This window comes from Bos grunniens, chromosome 22 (genome assembly GCF_055505025.1).
Source record: "Bos grunniens cultivar Pamir isolate PY7600 chromosome 22, Bosgru_T2T1.0, whole genome shotgun sequence".
NCBI lineage: Eukaryota > Metazoa > Chordata > Mammalia > Artiodactyla > Bovidae > Bos > Bos grunniens.
In genome coordinates, this window is record NC_141186.1 from 49632907 (window position 1) to 49654961 (window position 22055).

General features: G+C 43.1%; 1 protein-coding gene across 3 annotated transcripts in view; it reads right to left on the reverse strand.

Moving 5' to 3' along the window:
• The window catches only part of RAD54L2 (RAD54 like 2), a 117906-nt gene that overhangs the window by 86211 nt on the left and 9640 nt on the right, over positions 1 to 22055 (reverse strand). Inside the window, exon 1 of one of the 3 annotated variants that reach the window (XM_086367811.1) lies at positions 4802 to 5370. The exons of 1 other annotated variant lie outside the window; for it this stretch is intronic. The gene's annotated coding sequence lies outside the window, so the exon portion shown is untranslated. Of the gene's footprint in view, positions 1 to 4801; positions 5371 to 22055 lie in introns of those variants that run through there. One more of the 3 variants, XM_086367813.1, reaches the window with a different exon arrangement.

Sequence of the window (22055 nt, forward strand, 5' to 3'; positions counted from 1 at the left end):
ATAGATCAGTTTCAGTGTTAGTACAGTGGTAGGCTGAACAAAAAACTGAAACAGCTAATTTCATAATCACTGAGTTCAAAGTCTTCAATAAAATTTGGGCAAACAATATTATATCCTGAATTATGACGATACTGAGGCTCAACTGGATCTCCAAAAAGTCTGTCAGCTGACAAAAGTTACAACATCCTAGTGTTAAATCCATTACTCACTCCCAGGCTGGAAGTAGGTGAATGGAGACCTTGTAGCCCAAACCAACGAGTCACTGCTCTTCCCACGTGAGGACAAAGTGCTCAGAGCAGTAAATGGCCAATGGAAGATCTGGATAAACTAAAGAACTGTCACATTCTCTTCCAAGGGAAACTTTTGGCAAGATCCAAAGAGAGAAGGTAACAGCTCCCCAGCATCAAAATCATTAACGATCAGAATAAGCAACACATTTTGAAAGCAAAATAAAGCACTGCTTTTAGCAACCTGGAAATATAAAGACAGCAGCACTGCTTCAGCCAGGATCAGGTGCACCCATGAAACTGGAACTCTCATCACATCAACAGCTTCACAAGGAATAACTTCATGACACTTCACATGCAGAGGTCATTCATTTGTTCACTGAACATTTACTGAGTAGCTACTTCTGTAACAGAAATGGTTAGGTACTGGGATGTAAAGTTAAACAAGACCAGGTCCTGCCCTCCAGTAGTTCACAATGTAGGCACAGAAAATACACAAAAATACCCAAAGTTAAGAGTACACCGATTATGAAAGCTTTCACAGGTTGCAATAGCCATACAAAGGAAAGGCATTCACCTTAATCTGGAAAGAATAAAGGAAGGGCTTCAAGTGATGGTGGGGCCTGCATTCCTAGTAAATTTAAGCCTAAGGGTCAAACAAGCACTAGAATGGGAGGGAAAATTAGTAAGAGCATAGCTTGAGACTCCTGGGACCTTCAAGGAGCTATGACTGGAACCTAAAGTGACAGAGGAATTGTGGCAGAAGAGGGACCGGAAAGTAAGACATCAAAGAGGCCAAGTCACAAAGGTCCTTGTGACGTGCTGAAGTAGAGACATACCAGGATCTAAATATTTCCGTATTTCGAGGCCAGAAGCATATTTACTTTTAACTGGAGTTAAAGACCACTCTGAATGGAGGGGGATTTGATGAAGAAAGACTGGAAGAGATTTAGGGCCAGTTATTTTGAATCATTTCTGTCTGGCTCATTCTTATTTCTCTCTCAACGTTTTTTTTTCCTCTCACGGGGAAAAAATAAAACTGAACAATTCTATAACAAAGCCTGTGAACCTTCTGTTCATCAAAAACATTTCTGAACAGAGTGCTAGATTCTATCAAACTAGCCTAAATTAGACAAATTGCTCCAGCATCTAGAGTCTTCCAGGCAAAAAAGACCAAAGTCAGGTATCTGATGCCAACAAAAGCTAGCTAGAGAAATACCCTGATCAGGGGCCACACAGAACATGTTGCTGCTTAGCATATCCCAGCACTTTGTCACTGGGAATGCCCACTGTTCCCAAAACAAGGACATGCCAAACAGTTACCTCCGGGCTTCTCCATAGAAACTGCCAGGAAAAAACCTACCAGTGCCAGGAATGACCTTGGACTTTATAGTGTGGACTCAACAATGCTCTTACCCGACCAGGGTGCCAACAGGTGTAGACAGAAGGTTGCTTTTCTCACTACACAAGGAAACTGAACCCCTCCACCATGTACAGCACCCAGCCACACTCCTGGCACTAATACCACTGAGAAGAGTATCCTGTACATAATGACAGACACTCACCACGACTAACAGCAAGCACTGACCACCCAGGAAGCACCGGGCCCTCAGCTCCAGTCCTCATTACAACCTGCAGAGGTTATTTTATTTAGCCCCACTTCACAGACTGAAAAACATTAAAAAACAAGGCACAAAGAAGTTAAAGCTTACCCAGGTCAAAAAGCAAGCAAGAGGTACAGATGGGATGACTCCAAAGACCATGCTTTGCATCATTCTAGACACCTCAGAATTTTTCCAAAGAAATCAAACACTCTAAGCCTTCTTTCCAAGAGTCTCTGAGGTGATCCATCTGACTAAGAGATAGTCAAAAACATTTTTCAGCAATCAGTTTGCCTCCAAAGCAACAAATAAAACAGTTTTTATTTGATTTGATCAACTGACTATTCCAAATGGAAAGTGAGACATATTTCAAAGAATTTATTATCCACATGCCTTGATTTTAAATCTCTTCTTTTATTTTTGGCCAAAATACATATGCAGCAAGACAGAAGAGAGCAAAGGACAGACTTTCATTTAACTAGATCAGAATGGAGATTAACAATTACAGCAAAAAAGCTTTCAAACATAATTTATGAAGTAAAAATTAAAAGGCAAGGAATATCAAATAGGCTGAGCCTTACCTCAATTTTATTCCTCCTGTTCTAGGAGACAGCACTCCCACCATCAGCAGACACTCCCAGCCTATATACAGTGAACCAGACAAAGGCATTAAGCAACACCTTCATGCTCTCAAAACCACAGTGGGAAGGAAAGTGTGATGGCTTCCTAAGGAACCTAGGCACACATACAGTATTTGTAAATCACAGCCCATCAAGATACACACAGCAGCTAAATGTTTACCTTGTGATTTGTCTACAGGCATACTTCAGGTTAACAGGTGTATGCAAATAAAATAATCCCAAACAATCCCATACCATTGTGAACTTCTCCCATGGAAATATATAATCAATTGTCAGTAGTCAGAATCAATACTTTATAAAAACTGTACTCAATGCTTTACAGATTAAAAGCTTGAATGCCTGAATCATTTCTTCCTTCAGAGATCTATAACACCTTCTAAAATATGAACTACTATTATTAAAACAAGAATAACATCACCATGGTGGAGGCGCCCAACACAGGGCCTGGCATAATTCAATAGATATTTGTTTATGGAAGAATGAATTACTTACAAGAGAAAACTTTAAAAAGAGAAAAAGAGAAAGAATAGTTCAAGGGAAATACATGATTTTTTAAACATTAAGGGAAAAAAAAAATCCCCAGAACCATCAGCAAAACTACAAATAGAATTACCTCACATCTCATCTGAAAATTTATACTCTAATATGCTCCAAAGAGGCAATACAATTCCTAACACTAAACAAACTCTGAAAGTACAATGACTCTGACACTTCTTTTTTTTTCCACACGAGGTTTGATATCTCATCTACAGACAACACACCAACTTTTGAGAATATTCCATAGAGAACTCTGGTGCATAAAATAGATGCAGGCCTCAGCTACCTGGAATTTGCATATTGCCTTTCAATGATACAGATGAGACACAGTGTACAGACCAGACAGATAACACTTCTAGTGAAGATAATGTCCTGGGAGAGTTGAAATGACAGTCACTAAGATTTAGCAGATTTAATGTAATGACTTCATGGCAGTAGGAGAAAATGAAGTTTCATGGATTTAGGGATAAAATGAACTTTCGACAAACTGTTAAAGAGTTTTCACATCCCTTTCTAGAGCTGCACACGTTAAACAATGACACACAACTCAGTGAAAATAGGCTCTTAAATTAATTTAGATTTAGAAAAAGTGGGGTGAAAATCCCTAAAATTTACATATATTATGCTAAGTTTGTCTATCATTATAAACAACAGCCACAGTGTTGAAAAGAAAGCATGAGTCACAATTCAAAAACAAAGAAGGGGAAAAAAAATGAACAGAGGAATGCTTTGGGTCCAAATACCACAAAGAAATTTTTTACTTAAAACACGGTTAATGACAGCTACCAGTCTGACTCGCAGTAAAAAGGAATGGTCCACACTATTCAGGAACAAACTCAATTCAGCCCCCAGACGCCCCCTTCCAGCCCCATCTACCTCAGTACCCAGCCACCAACATACTCAGCCACATCCACTAGCAAGTGGCAGGAATTCTAATAGATCTGAGTCACCCCTCCCCCGCAGAAAGAGGTCATTCTTTATCAGGAAGCCCACTCTGCAAAGGTCCCTTGTTTATCTCACAGGCTGCCACCACCACGGCCCACAAAAAGCCAATTCTCCAACCTCAGCAGCCTACCAACCCTCCTCTGTACTCTCCAGTTCACAACTCCGGCTTCACCCTAACGCCAAGGTAGCCAACACGACTTACTGTGACACTCTTGTGACAAGTTCCCTTTCTGAGAATCACTCAACTTTGGGATGCTGGGCCCTGGAGAATCCATCTCTTCGCTCAACTCTCCTGTGCCCAGCTGAGCTCCTTGCCTTTCCAGGAACTAATCACCAGTTACCTCAGGGAAGCTAAATATTCGATACCCTTTTCTCCTCAGCCAGATCCCGGTCTGCCAAGTTCACGGACCTGAGCGGGTGGGGAGGAGGGCAAGGAGAGACGCATCTCGATTCGCCTTACGGACCAGGCAGGCACACTGAGGCCCCCTAGAATTCCAAACGCACCCTCCCCCCAACCCACCCGCTGTGGCCAGCCTCCAGGCCGTCTGCATCAGGCGCTAAGAGCGCACGCCACTACAGTTAAGTCTCCGTGTCCCTAAGACTCCCTTTCCCGGGTACAAAGGTCCTAAATACCAAGCCAATAAGGCCCCAGGTGGAGGCCAAGACCCCCGCCAAGCCTCCAGCCACCGGAGTTTCCCAGGTGGGATCCAGAGCCCCAAGGCCTGGGCCACTAGGACGCTGCCCCAGGCCGCTGAGCGCCAGGGGCCCGGGCCGCCTCTCCACTCGGCCCCCATTGTTGCGGGTCCCGGCGGCCCAAGCACGGAGTCCGGGGGCCGGCAACCGCACTCACCTCCCGCGCCGCGGCTCCGGGCCGCGCCGGGCCGGTAGGGCCGAGGGGCCGAGCGCTTCGCTGCGCCCGCCTTGGCAGTGCCTGCGGCAGTGGCAGCGGGGATGAAGGGAGGCAACCGGCCAGGCCCGGGCGCCACGGGCTGGCTCCGGCTAAGCGTCGGTCTTCTCCGGCGGCGGCGCTCTCAGCCTCCGCTGGCGGTCCGCGCCAGAAAGCTTCCCCCTCCCGGCCCGCGCGCCCGGCCGCCCGGACGGGAACACGCGCCACGGACAGGAAAGTTCCGCTGAGAGCCTGTCGGAAGCCGCTGTTCCGCCGCGCCGGATGGATTGAGACTCCTTCCTCTACAGAGCCATCTATGCTAACTTTTTCAGGAGTGAATGAAGCACGGAAATCCCAGGCCGGAAACCTGAGAATGATTTTAGTGGTGTGTCCAACAGAATGAGTTTGCACCCCGCTAGCCATCAGAGAGGCACGATGGAAAGCGATTCAAGTGAGTCTCGGTTCCTCCTCATTCCTCACTTGGGGATAACCTTGGAGGCTTGTTAGGACTATATGAAATGTTGCAAGTGCCTGGCGCGGAGATGTGCGACTCAACACTGGGTCTCGGTCATTGCTGACGCTGCCAATGATGATTGTTACTACTGCTATCGCCTCCTACAGAGCTTGGGCCCAGACTTAAGGACTCTTGTAAAACTCAGCAGTGGCCACAGGACTGGAAAAGGTCAGTTTTCATTCCATCCCAAAGAAAGGCAATGCTAAAGAATGCTCAAACTACCGCACAATTGCACTCATCTCACACGCTAGTAAAGTAATGCTCAAAATTCTCCAATCCAGGCTTCAGCAATATGTGAACGGTGAACTTCCAGATGTTCAAGCTGGTTTTAGAAAAGGCAGAGAAACCAGAGATCAAATTGCCAACATCCGCTGGATCATGGAAAAAGCAAGAGAGTTCCAGAAAAACATCTATTTCTGCTTTATTGACTATGCCAAAGCCTTTGACTGTGTGGATCACAATAAAGTGTGGAAAATTCTGTAAGAGATGGGAATACCAGACCACCTGATCTGCCTCCTGAGAAATCAGTATGCAGGTCAGGAAGCAACAGTTAGAACTGGATATGGAACAACAGACTGGTTCCAAATAGGAAAAGGAGTACATCAAGGCTGTATATTGTCACCCTGCTTATTTAACTTCTATGCAGAGTACATCATGAGAAACGCTGGACTGGAAGAAACACAAGCTGGAATCAAGATTGCCGGGAGAAATATCAATAACCTCAGATATGCAGATGACACCACCCTGATGGCAGAAAGTGAAGAGGAACTAAAAAGCCTCTTGATGAAAGTGAAAGTGGAGAGTGAAAAAGTTGGCTTAAAGCTCAACATTCAGAAAACGAAGATCATGGCATCCGGTCCCATCACTTCATGGGAAATAGATGGGGAAACAGTGTCAGACGTTATTTTTCTGGGCTCCAAAATCACTGCAGATGGTGACTGCAGCCATGAGATTAAAAGATGCTTACTCCTTGGAAGGAAAGTTATGACCAACCTAGAGAGCATATTCAAAAGCAGAGACATTACTTTGCCAACAAAGGTTTGTCTAGTCAGGGCTATGGTTTTTCCTGTGGTCATGTATGGATGAGAGAGTTGGTCTGTGAAGAAGCTGAGCGCCGAAGAATTGATGCTTTTGAACTGTGGTGTTGGAGAAGACTCTTGAGAGACCCTTGGACTGCAAGGAGATCCAACCAGTCCATTCTGAAGGAGATCAGCCCTGGGATTTCTTTGGAAGGAATGATGCTAAAGCTGAAACTCCAGTACTTTGGCCACCTCATGCGAAGAGTTGACTCATTGGAAAAGACTCTGATGCTGGGAGGGATTGGGGGCAGGAGGAGAAGGGGACGACAGAGGATGAGATGGCTGGATGGCATCACTGACTCGATGGAAATGAGTCTGAGTGAACTCCGGGAGTTGGTGATGGACAGGGAGGTCTGGCGTGCTGCGATTCATGGGGTTGCAAAGAGTCGGACACGACTGAGCGGCTGATCTGATATAATCTAATCTAACTAGGTTTTTCCCCCTCCTGACCGGTTTCCTGTTGACTGAAGCTGGAAAAAAAGCAGGGACAAGAAAAGGCTTTCCTGATCACTGATACTGAGAGGGAAGTTAAAAATTCAGGTTCTCTTCCCTCAAGTTGGGAATTATTGCCATACGGGCTCCAGTTAAGGGGAAGAGTGAACTGTGTCAGCTACACAACAGGCCCAGGTTCCCTTCCTTCTCCCTCTTTCAAGAAATGAATATTGACGAAATGATGAAAAAATTCAGAAAGTGGGCTTTGTTTTCTGCCTAAAATCAAGACAATAAAAAAACCCTTTCTCTTTCCCTCTTCCTTTTTCTTCTAGGCCTTCACACCTCTGTTGTTTAGTCACTAAATCCTGTCTGACTCTTTGCGACCCCATGGACTGCAACATGCCAGGCCTCCCTGTAAATCACCAACTCCTGGAGTTTACTCAAACTCATGTCCATTGAGTTGGTGATGCCATCCAACCATCTCATCCTCTGTCTTCCCCTCTCCTCCCGCCCTCAATCCTTCCCAGCATCAGGGTCTTTTCCAATGAGTCAGCTCTTCGCATTAGGTGGACAAAGTACTGGAGTTTCAACTTCAACATCAGTCCTTCCGATGAATATTCAGGACTGATTTCCTTTAGGATGGACTGGTTGGATCTCCTTGCAGTCCAAGGGACTCTCAAGAGTCTTCTCCAACACCACAGTTCAAAAGCATCAATTCTTTGGTGCTCAGCTTTCTTCACAGTCCAACTCTCACAGCCATACATGACTACTGGAAAAAACATAGCCTTGACTAGACAGACTTTTGATGGCAAAGTAACGTCTCTGCTTTTCAATATGCTGTCTAGGTTGGTCATAACTTTTCTTCCAAGAAGCAAGCATCTTAATTTCATGGCTGCAGTCACCATCTGAAGTGATTTTGGAGCCCACAAAAATAAAGTCTGCCACTGTTTCCACTGTTTCTACATCTATTTGCCATGAAGTGATGGGACCGGATGCCATGATCTTTGTTTTCTTAATGTTGAGCTTTAAGCCAACTTTTTCACTCTCCTCTTTCACTTTCATCAAGAGGCTCTTTAGTTCTTCTTCACTTTCTGTCCTAAGGGTGGTGCTATCTGCATATCTAAGGTTATTGATATTTCTCCTGGCAATCTTGATTCCAGTTTGTGCTTCATCCAGCCCAGCATTTCTCATGATGTACTCTGCATATAAGTTAAATAAACAGGGTGACAATATACAGTCTTGACGTACTCCTTTTCCTATCTGGAACCAGTCTTTTGTTCCATGTCCAGTTCTAACTGTTGCTTCCTGACCTGCATACAAATTTCTCAAGAGGCAGGTCATGTGGTCTGGTTTTCCCATCTCTTTCAGAATTTTCCACACTTTATTGTGATCCACACAGTCAAAAGCTTTGGCATAGTCAATAAAGCAGAAATAGAAGTTTTTCTGGAACTCTCTTGCTTTTTCCATGATCCAGAGGATGTTGGCAATTTGATCTCTGGTTTCTCTGCCTTTTCTAAATCCAGCTTGAACGTCTGGAATTTCATAGTTCACGTATTGTTGAAGCCTGGCTTGGAGAATTTTGAGCATTACTTTACTAGCGTGTGAGATGAGTGCAATTGTGTGGTAGTCTGAGCATTCTTTGGCATTGCCTTTCTTAGGGATTGGAATGAAAACTGACCTTTTCCAGTCCTATGGGCACTGCTGAGTTTTCCAAATTTACTGGCATACTGAGTGCAGCACTTTCACAGCATCATCTTCCAGGATTTGAAATAGCTCAACTGGAATTCCATCACCTCCACTAGCTCTGTTTGTAGTGATGCTTTCTAAGGCCCACTTGACTTCACATTCCAGGATGTCTGGCTCTAGGTGAGTGATCACACCATCGTGATTATCTGGGTCGTGAAGATCTTTTTTGTACAGTTCTTCTGTGTATTCTTGCCACCTCTTCTTAATACCTTCTGCTTCTGTTAGGTCCATACCATTTCTGTCCTTTATTGAGCCCATCTTGCATGAAATGTTCCCTTGGTATCTCTAATCTTCTTGAAGAGATCTTTAGTCTTTCCCATTCTATTGTTTTCCTTTTATTTCTTTGCACTGATCACTGAGGAAGGCTTTCTTATCTCTCCTTGCTATTCTTTGGAACTCTGCATTCAAATGGATATATCTTTCCCTTTTTCCTTTGCTTTTTGTATCTCTTCTTTTCACAGCTGTTTGTAAGGCCTCCTCAGACAACCATTTTGCTTTTTTGCATTTCTTTTTCTTGGGGATGGTCTTGCTCCCTGTCTCCTGTACAATGTCATGAACCTCTGTCCATAGTTCTTCAGGCACTCTGTCAGATCTAGTCCCTTAAATCTATTTCTCACTTGTACTGTATAATTTGTTAGGGATTTGACTTAGGTCATACCCGAATGATCCCTATGTTCTTCAATTTAAGTCTGAATTTGGCAATAAGGAGTTCATGATCTGGGTCACAGTCAGCTCCTGGTCTTGTTTTTGCTGACTGTATAGAGCTTCTCCATCTTTGGTTGCAAAGAATATAATCAATCTGATTTCGTGTTGACCATCTGGTGATGTCCATGTCTTCTCTTGTGTTGTTGGAAGAGGGTGTTTCCTATGACCAGCACCTTCTCTTGGCAAAACTCTATTAGCCTTTGTCCTGCTTCATTCTGTACTCCAAGGCCAAATTTGCCTGTTACTTCAGGTGTTTCTTTACTTCCTACTTTTGCATTCCAGTCCCCTGTAATGAAAAAGACATCTTGTAATGTCTTCATAGAACCATTCAACTTCAGCTTCTTCAGCATTACTGGTCGGGACATAGACTTGGATAACCATGATATTGAATGGTTTGCCTTGGAAATGAACAGAGATCATTCTGTTGTTTTTGATTGCATCCAAGTACTGCATGTCGGACTCTTATTGACTATGATGGCTACTACATTTCTTCTAAGGGATTCTTGCCCACAGTAGTAGATACAATGGTCATCTGAGTTAAATCCATCCATTCCAGTCTATTTTAGTTCGCTGATTCCTAAAATGTTGACGTTCATTCTTTCCATCTCCTGTTTGACCACTTCCAATATTCCTTGATTCATGAACGTGATTCCACGTTCCTATGCAATACTGCTCTTTACAGCATCAGCCCTTGCTTCCATCACCAGTCACATCCACAACTGGGTGTTGTTTTTGCTTTGGCTCTGTCTCTTTATTCTTTCTGGAGTTATTTCTCCACTTATCTCTAGTAGCATATTGGGTACCTACCAATCTGGGAGTTCATGTTCCCAAACTACTGATGGGAATTTAGATCTGCAGAAGGTGCTCCAAAAGTATCATAGCTGTCACATGGCTTCAAATTTTCCATTCTCGCCTCACCCCTTGGTTTCTGAGACTCAGGAAATTTTACCTTGATACCCTTCTCTCTTGCCTGAAGAGACTTTCCAGAAAAGATCTGATATCAGTTACCTGATCAGATCAGATCAGATCAGTCGCTCAGTCGTGTCCGACTCTTTGCGACCCCATGAATCACAGCACGCCAGGCCTCCCTGTCCATCACCAACTCCCAGAGTTCACTGAGACTCACCTATATTAAAATTTGTCACTGTGTCATACATATATACACATGGATTTCCACTTAAATTATCCTCTGGAAGGAAAGGGCTCATCTGCCTAAAGACATTTTCATAACCAGCTGAAAATAGCAGGATTCTAAGCAGAGAGCAGCATTCTCAAAACCTCTAGAGGTTCACCGCTCACTCAAGTAAGGAGACTTCATACTATGATCTTAAAGGATGTCTCAAAAGCTGGTTCACTTTTCTCTGAATCCCAGGGTCACATCACCACTCCAACCCCTCCCTGATCCATGCCTTACATTTTCTCCAGTTGGCCTCTTAGCTTGGACTCCCTGTGTGATAAATAAAGCAGATTTGGTCTCAAATATTGAAGCAGGTTTAGGTAAGAGCCCTAAAAATGACCAAACAGAGGAAAAAGGGACCAGGGAAGTGGGGCAGAAACTTAAGAAAGAAGTCTTATAATCTCCCTCCCCTCTCCCAAAAGACCTAATATACAAGCATCAAAGATACCCAAACTGGGACTTCCCTGGTGGTCCAGTGCCTGGGACTCTATGCTGCCAATGCAAGGGGCCCAGCTTGGATCCCTGGTTGGGGAACTGGATCCCACATGCCACAGCTAGGAGTTCGCATCAAACTACAGATCCTGGATGCCACGACTGAGACAGCACAGCCAAAAAAAAAAAAAAAAAAATACACCCATACTTACTTGTCTCCTCTGTCACTCAGGTTGAGCAGCAAGGGTCAGGGCTGGCTTCCCTGGTGATGGAACCCCCTCTCGTTCTCTCCCTGAAGATTCCCATTGCCCTTCTGTGACATCACTGCTTCCTTGCCCTCTGGGAGCTTCCCTGACAAGCTGGATGATGTTATGCCCTTACAGCCACCTTTGGTGATCATGCTATGTGCCTGCCCTGCCAGTTCACCTATAAGAAAATGGGTTATATTAGGGAGGTAGAAGGAATCTCTAGAGTGGGATTCACATAGCTGCCTATTGATTGCTCTGCCTTCAAGTTAGGTTGAAAAATCTGGGGTCTTCCTGCTGGGATTAACAGTGACTTGTAATATAGAACTAGGCCTTCATCACTGTGATTTCACACCTGGAGAAACACCCTCTTCCTTTCACCTGCTTCATCTCTTCTTTCCATGAAAGCCAGCTCAGTCCTTTTCCCACCAGCCACATTTCCAACCCAGTCTCACTTCTGGATGCCAAACATGTGATCGTTCTGAACCAGGTTCCAAGGTGATAGTTGTTTCTCTTCAACAGCCAGCCTATTTAGATTTTTTTTAAAACTTTTCCCTTATATGTGGCTTCTCATACTACATTATAATCTCTAGGATTCTTGAAAAAAAAAATCCACTCCAATGTTTATTGAAGACTTGGTAAAACTGCTGTACCATAAAATTCCCCATTTAGCAATTATGGTGGCTCAGAGGTTAAAGCATCTGCCTCCAGTGCGGGAGACTTGGGTTCGATCCCTGGGTCGGGAAGATCCCCTGGAGAAGGCAATGGTAAACCACTCCAGTACTCTTGCCTGGAGAATCCCATGGATCGAGAAGTCTGGTAGGCTACAGTCCACGGGGTCGCAGACTGAGCGACTTCACCTTCACCTTCTACCTTGTACCAGCACCGTGCTGGATGCTGGGGAATACCAATGAGATGTGCCAACCCTTAGTGTAAGATTTTACAGCTATTAATGCATTTGATCCTCATATCGACATTGTGAGGTATGTATAAGTATCACCCCACTTCAAAGATGGAAAGACTGAAGCTGGGACATAAGAAAGGGGTGGAATTTGAGTACAGGCCACTCTTATAGTCATGCACTGAAGTGAATGAAGAACTATACTCAAAGTTGAGCTTGGTGTATTCTGATATGTAAAGTAAAACTAATAAAAACCTGTCCCATGTGGCTGTTCAGATATTCATTGTCCCTAAACTATATTTCAGATGCTAATCTAGCACTGAATAAGAGAATATAGGTCTCTGCCATAACGTAGCTTAGCTTCTAAACAGAGGAGACAAATATTACAAAATAATTTAAAATTCTAATAAGTGCTGGAGCTTTCCTGGTGGTCCAGTGGTTAAGAATCCACCTGCCAGTGCAGGGGAAACGGGCTCAATCCCTGTTCCAGGAAGAAGATCCCACGTGTCATGGGGCAATTAAGTCCGTGAACTGCAGCTACCGAGCCTGCGTGCTGCAACCATTTAGTCCCTGCACCTACAGCCTGTGCTTCAGAGCAAGAGAAACCCCCTCTCGCCACAACTAGAGAAAGCCTGCACTCAGTGCAGCAACAAAGATCCAATGCAGCCAGTCAACAAATACTTAAATTTAAAAAATTCTAATACGTGCTGAAAAGAACATAAAACAGGAGACCTACATGGGAGAGAGGGTGTCAGGAAAGGGAGGAATTGAGTAAGACCACCCTGGTGAGGCGACCTGTGAGCTGAAATCTGAATGTCAAGAATGATACAGAGAAGCACGTGAAGGCTCCAGGAAGGAAAATTCTAGGCAGAAGGACCAGAGCTCAAGAGTAGCATAGGGTGGGGTAAGAACCTCCAGATGACTGCCATGGAGAGTGGAAAAGTAGCCTGTAGCTCTGCTCCCACATTTCATGAAGATATGAAAGATATTGCTGATAGACTTCTAGGGAAGTAGCAGAGGTTACTGTAGTACCTGGTAAAGGACCATGTACATTTGCCAAGTCAATAGATAGATGTCATAGAAACAGATACTTTTAAAAATGTCTACAGAGAATAATTCCATTCTCTCCAATAAAAAGAAATAAAAGACATCCAAACTGAAAATTAAGTAAAATTACTTCTGTTCACAGATGACATGATCTTATATATATAAAACTCTAAAGATTACACCCAAAAGAGTTATAACTAATAAATGAATTCAGCAAAGCTGCAGGATACAAAACCCACATACAAAAAATCAGTTATGTATTCATACACCAACACTGAACAACATGAAAAGGAAATTAAGAAAACAATTTTATTTACACTAGCATCAAAAAGAATAAAGTACTTGGTAATAAACTTAACCAAAGAGAGAAAAGACTAGTATACACACACCAAAAAGTCTAGAAAATGTTGCTAAAAGAAATTAGAGAAGATATAAGTAACTGGAAAGACATTGTGTTCATGGATTATCATGCATGCATGCATGCTCAGTTGCTACAGTCATATCTGACTCTTCACAACCCAATGAACTGCAGCCTGCCAGGCTCCTCTGTCCATGGGATTCTCTGGGAAAGAATACTGGAGTGGGTTGCCAGGCCCTCCTCCAGTGGGATCTTTCCAACCCAGGGATCAAACCCGAGTCTCCTGCTTTGCAGGAGGATTCTTTACCACTGAGCCACTGGGGAAGCCCTCATGGATTGACAACACTATCCAAAGCAATATGCAAATTTAATGCAAACCCTATCAACTTCCAACATCTTTGCAGAAATAGAAAAATCCATTCACAAAGTTCATATGCAGTCTCAAGGGACCCCAAATAGCCAAAATCAACCTGAAAACAAATAAAGCTGATTTCAAAATGTCCTTATTTCAAAACTTACTACACAAAGCTATAGTAATCAAAACAGCATGGTACTGGCATATAGACAGTCACAGAATAGAATCGAGCTCAGAAACAAACCCTTATATATATAATCAAATGATTTTTGACCAGGATGTCAAGATCATTCAGTGGGGGAAAGGACAGTCTTTTCAACAGATGATGCTGGGAAATTGATATCCACACACAAAAGAATGTACATCCTTACCTTACACTACATACAAGAAATAACTCAAAGTGGATCAAAGACCTAATGTAAAATCTAAAACCTTAACAGTCTTAGAAGAAAACAAAGGAGAAAAGCTTCAGGACATTGGATTTGGCAATGATTTCTTGAATGTGACACCAAAAAAGGAACAGACAACAGAAAAAAAAAAACAGACAAATTGGACTGAAAACCATTTGGGCATCAAAAGCCACTCTCAACAAAGTGAAAAGGCAACCCATGGAATGGAAAAAAAGATTTGCAAATCATATATCTGATAAGGAATTGATGTCTAGAATGCATATAAAGAATTGCTACAATTAAAAAAATATTAAGTAAATAAACCAAGCAAGCCACTTCAAAAATAGGCAAAGGAATTGAACAGACATTTTTCCAAAGAAGATATACAAATAGCCTATAAACATTTTAAAAGATGCTTAATTAATCATTTGGAAAATGCAAATCAAAACCACCACAATGATACACCACTTTATACCCATTAGGATGGCTATTATAAAATAATAATGTAAAAAAAAACACAGAAAATCACAAGTGTTAGCAAGGATATAGGGAAATTGGAACCCTCACATAATGCTGATAGAAATAGAAAATGTCACAGTCAGAGTGGAAAACTAGTGGTTTCTCAAAAAGTTAAAGATAGAATTATGATATGACCCAGTAATTTCACTTCTAGGTATATACCCAAAATAACTGAAAAAGGGACTCAAACAGATACTTGTATGCCAATGTCCACTGTAGCATTATTCACAATAGCCAAAAGGTACAGTGTTCATCAACAGATAAATGGACTAAAAAAATGTGTTATATCTACAGAATGAAATGGTATTTACTCATAACAAGGAATGAAATACTGATACATACTACAGAGTGACTGAACTACAAGATATAGCAACATATTGAAAACAATATGCTAAGTGAAAGAAGCCAGACACGAAAGGTCACATACTGCATGATTCCATTTATGTGAAATATTCAGAATAGGCAAATCCACAGAGACAGAAAACAGGCTGGTGGTTGCCAAGAGCTGAAGGAGGTGGTGAAGAAGGGGGACAATGGAGAATAAGTACTTAATGGGTATGAGGCTTCATTTGGGGGCAATTAAAATGTTTTGAAATTAGATATGTGATTTCATAACATGAATATTTAAAATCCAATGAGTTGTTCATTTTATTTACTAAAGTGTTGTTGTTGTTGTTGTCAGTCGCTAAGTCATGTCTGACTCTTTGTGACCCAATGAACTGCAGCACGCCAGGCTTCCCTGTCCTACACTGTCTCCTGGAGTTTGCTCAGACTCGTGTCCATTGAGTCGGTGATGCCATCCAACCATCTCATCCTCTGTCGCCCCCTTCTCCTTCTGCCCTCAATCTTTCACGCATCAGGGTCTTTTCCAATGCAAAGAGTTGGGTCTTTGCATTAGATGGCCAAAGTACTATTGAAGTATAGTTGACTTACAATGTTGTATTAATTTCTGTGTACAGCAAAGTAATTTGGTTACACACATATATATACATTATTTTTGAATTGTTCACTGAAAATGGTTAATTTTATGTTACAGGAATTTTACTTCAATTTAAAAGAAATGGAAGCTCAGAGAGGTTGGGTTACACAGCTGGTAACTGATGGGAGTTCGAATCTGAACCCAATCTAAGAACGTATATACATTGTCACACTACACAATGAGCAAAGTATTTACTAATCCAGAGGTATTTATTCCCCATTGTGCACCACCCCCATCTCCTTCAGCTCCTGGCAACCACCAATCTGTTCTCTGTCTCCATGAATTTGCCTATTCTGAGTATCTCCTATGAATGGAATCATGCACTAGAGGTAGATGACTTATGCTGGTGCTTTTCTGAGAGCATGTTACAACAAGGGGGTAAGAATGATGCCTTCCACATAGTAGATGATCAATACATGTTTTTCTGAGTCAAGGAGGAAGAATGGTCCCCACTCACAGACTCCAAGGTCTGGAAAGAACTTGGGAGAGTTTGGGAGGAGCTGAAACTCCCTCCAGGCAGTGAGGGATCTTTCCTCAGGGACAGTGGTGGAGGGGCAGAGGCAGCTCCTCTTATATGCTGTATGACCTTGGACAAATCACTTCACCTCCCTGGGATGGGCTCTTTATTTGTAAAATGCGAATAACATACGTGCAATGGTGAGAAAGAAATGGAAGGATAGCTATAAACAGTCTTTGAAAGTGCCAAATGTATGTTCAGGTTTATTTAGTTCGAGAAAATCTGGCTAACATCTTTGCTGTTTTAAGTCAATTCCACCATCTCCTCCTAGAGGACTTCTAAGGTCTTACTCACTTCGATGTGAGATTGGCTGGGATTCCCCAGACTCAGCTGTACTTTTGTAATTATCTTGGTTATAGGACCAACCTCATTCCTACTGGGATTGTGTCTGACTCTTGTAGATGGAACCAGATTGGCCCATCTCAGTAGCCTCAAAGTCTCCACATGACTGGGCTACATGAACACGTACTGAATAAATATTAGAGTTGTCCACAGCCCCCATTTATCATGAGGGTATTCAGTTTCATTTTAAAAAAAAAAAAAAACCCTCGGGGGAAAAAAAGGCCCTGGAGATTTGTTATAGAAAGATGAAAAGCACACAGGCCCTGAGGCTAGAGGATACAGGCACACAAACATAATTATAATACAGTCTTAACTCCTATGAGAACCAACTCTCAGCAGGAGCTCAAGGGGAGGAAACATTTGGTTCAAACACTTCAGAATTTTAATCTTTCCTTCAGCTACTTTGCACTCATTTCTACAACATCACTAAATATATTGCTCATCATTGGGTGCTCAATAGTGTGTGGCTGGACCAATTCAGGCCTCAGGGCCACCATTCCCTCTTGCTAAACCTCTACTCTCACTTATGCTTCATGCCTGGCCCAAATGTCATCTCTTCTGTGATGCCTCCATGAACCTGAAGGCCAGTCCTTTCTTTGGGCTTTCTTGGCACTTCATTACACAAATATTTACTGGGCACATTCTGTTTTGGCCCCATAGACATACAACTTGGCGTCCGTCCTAAGAGATTGTGTCCACTGGGGGAGGCAGCCCATTAGAAGGCAGTTACACAACAAGAGGGAAACACAGGGTCAATACCCTAAGCGAGGAAGGAGACACTTTTAGGGTCTACTTAGCTCTTACTCTCCTTCCCAACAGTGCCTACCCACTCAGGAGCAAGGCTTATAGAGCAGGTTTGCAGTCTGTCAGTTCCGTAGCAGTAGTTGATCGGCCCAGGGAGAATACCTAATTACAGACAGACCAATTGGATTTTGTGACCCCCTAAATTTGAAGTCAGATTTCAAAGATGCAGAAGTGACCAATTAAAGGGCACTGAGCTTAGAGTCCCAAAGGAGAAAGGGAAGAAAGAACCAGGGTCCCAGCCTGTGGAGTCCAAAAAATACTCCCCTTCCTTCTCTTATAATCAGGTCCTTGTTTTGTTTAAAAGAGCATCAGAGGCTTTGGATATCATCACAACAGCTCTAATTCAGACAGGATTGGCCAGGCAGTCTCTCAGCCTAGATTGGAGTGAAAGGAGGGAAGGAACAGGCAAGCCTGGTCAGGAGCAGGAGTGGGAGTTCGGAGGAAAAATGGGTAAGAGGATTCCGAGTAGGGCAAACAGGATGGGTTAAAGCCAAGAGGTGGGAACTTCATGAGTAAGAGGCAAAGAAACAAGGCTGGAGATGTGAACAGGGCTACGGTCACACAGGCTCTGGTACGTCACGTTAAAAGTTTAAGACAACTTGTCTTTGAAACTGCATCAAAGGTGGTGGTGGGGAATCACACCTGGGGGTAAGGGGACCTTGGACAATGGTCCAGGCATGGGACGTGGGTGAACTAAACTGAAGTGGGGGGCACAAAGGGGACAAACGGAGCCAGAGATGTTTAGAAAATGGCACTGTCAGGGCTGGGCAACTGAAAATGGGGTTAAGAGAAGGGAGGAAGCAGGGTGACACCTGCCTACCCGAGGATGCCTTTTGTGCTGAGGGGAACTTACCTGAGAAGCAGAGCTAAAGAGGGGCAAACGTGACCAGAACAGACAGCCTGGCCTCACGCAGGAGTTTTTGAGAAATGCAGATACTTAGGTCCCAACCCAACCACAATAAAATGCAAGAGGTTCTCTCTGATGGGGCACCTGATGAGTTGTCGGTGCTGGTCCCTTCACTTTTCTCGTGCCTTCCCCTTCACCCAGTTTAATTTTCCAGGGACCAATGGAATTTTAAGCCCTTCAGCACCAGAATTTGTAAATGGAGATCCTTGGGTTTCAGGGATCTGTGGAGACTGAATGTGCATGCAGTCTTTGATGTATGTTGGCAGTTTTCTGGGGAGAGAACCCATAGCAAGTTAAGGACCTAGAAAATAAGTAGAGAACAGAAAAACAGAGAAAGTCAACGAAACTGAAAGTTGGTTGTATGAGAGATCAGTAAAACTGACAAACCTTTAGCTACACTGACCACAGAAAAAAAAGAAGATTCTAATTACTAAAATCAGAAATGAAAGTGGGAATATTACTACCAATTTCACAGAAATACAAAAGATTTTAAGAGTAAATTACTATGAATAATTGTACGCCAACAACTTGGATAACCTAAATGCAATGGATAAGTTCCTTAGAAACACAAAACCTACCAAGACGAAATAATGAAGAAATGGAAAATCTGAATAGACCTATAACTAGTAAGGATATTGAATCAGTCATCAAAAGTCTCCAACAAAGAAAAGCCCTGGCCCTGATGGCTTCACTTGTGAATTCTACCAAACATTTAAAGAAGAGCTAATACCAATCCTTCTTAAACTTTTCCAAAAAACTGAAGAGGTGGAACACTTGCTAACTCATTCTATGAGGCCCTGATACCAAATCCAGATACAGACACTATAAGGAAACTGCATACCACTATCCCATATGAATACTGATGTAAAAATCTGCAACAAAATACCAGCAAACCAAATTTAGCAGCCTATTAAGAGGATTATATATCACAACCAAGTGTGATTTCTTCTTGAAATGCAAGGTGTTTCATCATTCTAAAATGGATCGATGTAACATACCACATGAACGGAATGAAGGGGGAGAAACACACAATCATCTCAATTGTTGCAGAAAGGGCATTCAGTGAAATTCAACACCTTTTCATGATTAAAACGCTCAACAGGGCTTCCCTGGTGGCTCAGTGGTAAAGAATCCAATGCAGGAGACACAGGTTCAGTCCCTGATCTGGGAAGATCCACATGCCAAGGAGCAACTAAGCCTGTGCACCACAACCACTGAGCCTGTGCTCTAGAGCCCGGGAACCACAACTACCGAGCCTGAGAGTGACAGCTGCAGAAGGCTGCGCTCCCTAGAGCCTCTGCTCAGCAACAAGAGAAGCCACCACTGTAAGAAGCCTGGGCCCTGCCATTAGATAGTAGCCCCTGTTCGCTGCAATTAGAGAAAAGCCCACGCAGCAACAAAGACCCAGTACAGCCAATAAATAAATAAATAGTTAAAAATAAAAACACTCAGCAAACTAGGAACAGATGGAAACTACTTCAACATGATTAAAAAAAAAAACCATAAATGCAAAACCCATAGCAAAAATCATCAATGTTTGAAAATCTGAAGGCTTTTCTTCTAACATCAGGAAAAGGGCAATGATGCCTGCTTTTGCCATTTCAGAAATGAAATTGATAACCAGAGCAATTAGGCAAGAAAAAGAAATAAAGGCATCCAAGTTGGAAAGGAAGAAGTAAAATAATCTGTTTGCAGATGGTAGGCCCTTATGTGTATAAAACACTAAAGATTCCACACAAGAAACTGTCAGAAGTAATAAATGAATTCAGAAAATTACAAACTGAATACACAACTGTGTATTTCTACATGGTAGCAATGAAATAAACAAGAATAACAAGCGTTGGCAAGGATGTGGAGAAATTTCAACCCTTGAATGCTGTTGATGGGAATGTAAAATGGTACGGCTGCTATGGAAAACAGTATGGCTGTAGCTCAAAGAATTTTAAATGGAATTATCGTATGATCCAGCAATTCCACTGCTGAGTATGCACGCAAAAGAACGGAAAGCAGATATTTACATACCCATGTTCATAGCAGCATTACTCACAATAGCTAAAATGTGGAAGCAAACCAAGTGTCCATCAATAGATAAAACAGATAAACAAAAATATGGTATATATTTAACTTTACAAAGGAAATTCTGACATATGCTATAGCGTGAATGAACCCTGAGGACATTACGCTAATGAAATAAGCCAGTCACAGGAAGACAAACACTGTATGATTCCACTCACGTGAAGCATCTGCAGCAGTCAAATTCATAGAACAGAAAGAAGAACAGTGGTTGCCAGGAGCTGGGAGGAGCAGAGAATGGGATGAAGTGAAGTGAAGTGAAAGTTGCTCAGTCGTGTCCGCCTCTTCGCGACCCCGTGAACTGTAGCCTGCCAGGCTCCTCTGTCCATGGGATTCTCCAGGCAAGAGTACTGGGGTGGGTTGCCAATTCCTTCTCCAGGGGATCTTCCTTACACAGGGATTGAACCCAGGTCTCCTGCATGGCAGGGAGATTCTTTTCCAATTGAGCCACCAGGGAAGCATTGTTTAATGTGTACAGAGTTGCAGTTTTACAAGATGAAAAGACTTAAGATTATGGAGACAGACGGTGGTGATGGTTACACATTATGAATGTATTTAATGCCACTGAACTGTACCCTTAAAATGACTAAGATGGTCAATTTCATGCTATGTGTACTTTATCACAATTCTAAACGGAAAAAAGAAAAGCTAAGTCACTAGGATCCAGAAACAATGTTCTATAGCTGGATGTGGAGCTTACAAACATGACATTGGGGAACTCAATATTGTTTAAGAGCAAAGTACCATCTTTCTCCTATAAAAAGGATTCATTTGCTTAGTAAGCATATTTGGGAGTTAAGTAACATAAACTTGGGTTTTCCTGATAGCTTAATGGGTAAAGAATCTGTCTGCAATGCAGCAGACACAGGAGATGCATGTTTGATCCCTGGGTCAGGAAGATCTCCTGGAGAAGGAAATGGCAACCTACTCTAGTATTCTTGCCTGAAAAATCCTATGGACTTGGAAAAAGTCCTATCGAGTCTGGTGGGGCTACAGTCTAAAGGGTCACAAAAAGTCTGATGTGACGGAGCACCTAAGCACAAACATAAACTTGGTCTTTCAAGAGCTACATGCCAACTGTCCTGGATTCTCTGACCCCTCAGACAGCCTTTGGGGGGTCCCAGAACACATTAATTGCAGCCTTTGTCATGTTGTATGGCTGTGTGGCTGTCTCTCCTAGGAGCCTATGAACATCAGGCAGAACCCTGTTTCCTGCCCAGCACATGATGCTCAATGAATCAATGAAGGACTCAGCAAATGAGTGAGCAGCAGGAGGGAGATGCAGTTCTAAGGCGGCCCAGGGAAATCTGAGTTGGGCTTCTTCCTGTGGTTCCCTTCATCAGTTTCTCTTCCCTCCTTCGCAGCCTAGTCCTCACACCACCTGTAGGTAGCCTTCCCAGATTGCACCGAACTACCACATTGAAGGTCTGGCTCTCCAGCAGAGTTCCTCCTCCTCATCTCCCTTTCACCTGGAGGAGGCAGCCGGCAAGGGTTCACAAAAGGAGGCATGAGCCGCCTACAATGGGTGTGAAAGGCTGGAGGAAGTCAGGTTTCCTGCTCCAGCACCTTCAATCCCAGGCCCTCAAAGGCGGGGAGCTGGCATGTTTCTCATGCCTCCCCAGGACAGGTGTCCCAACACCTGGTGGAGGTCACTGGGCTGCTTCAGCCCCTCTGGGAAGAAGCTGTTGTTGTCCAAG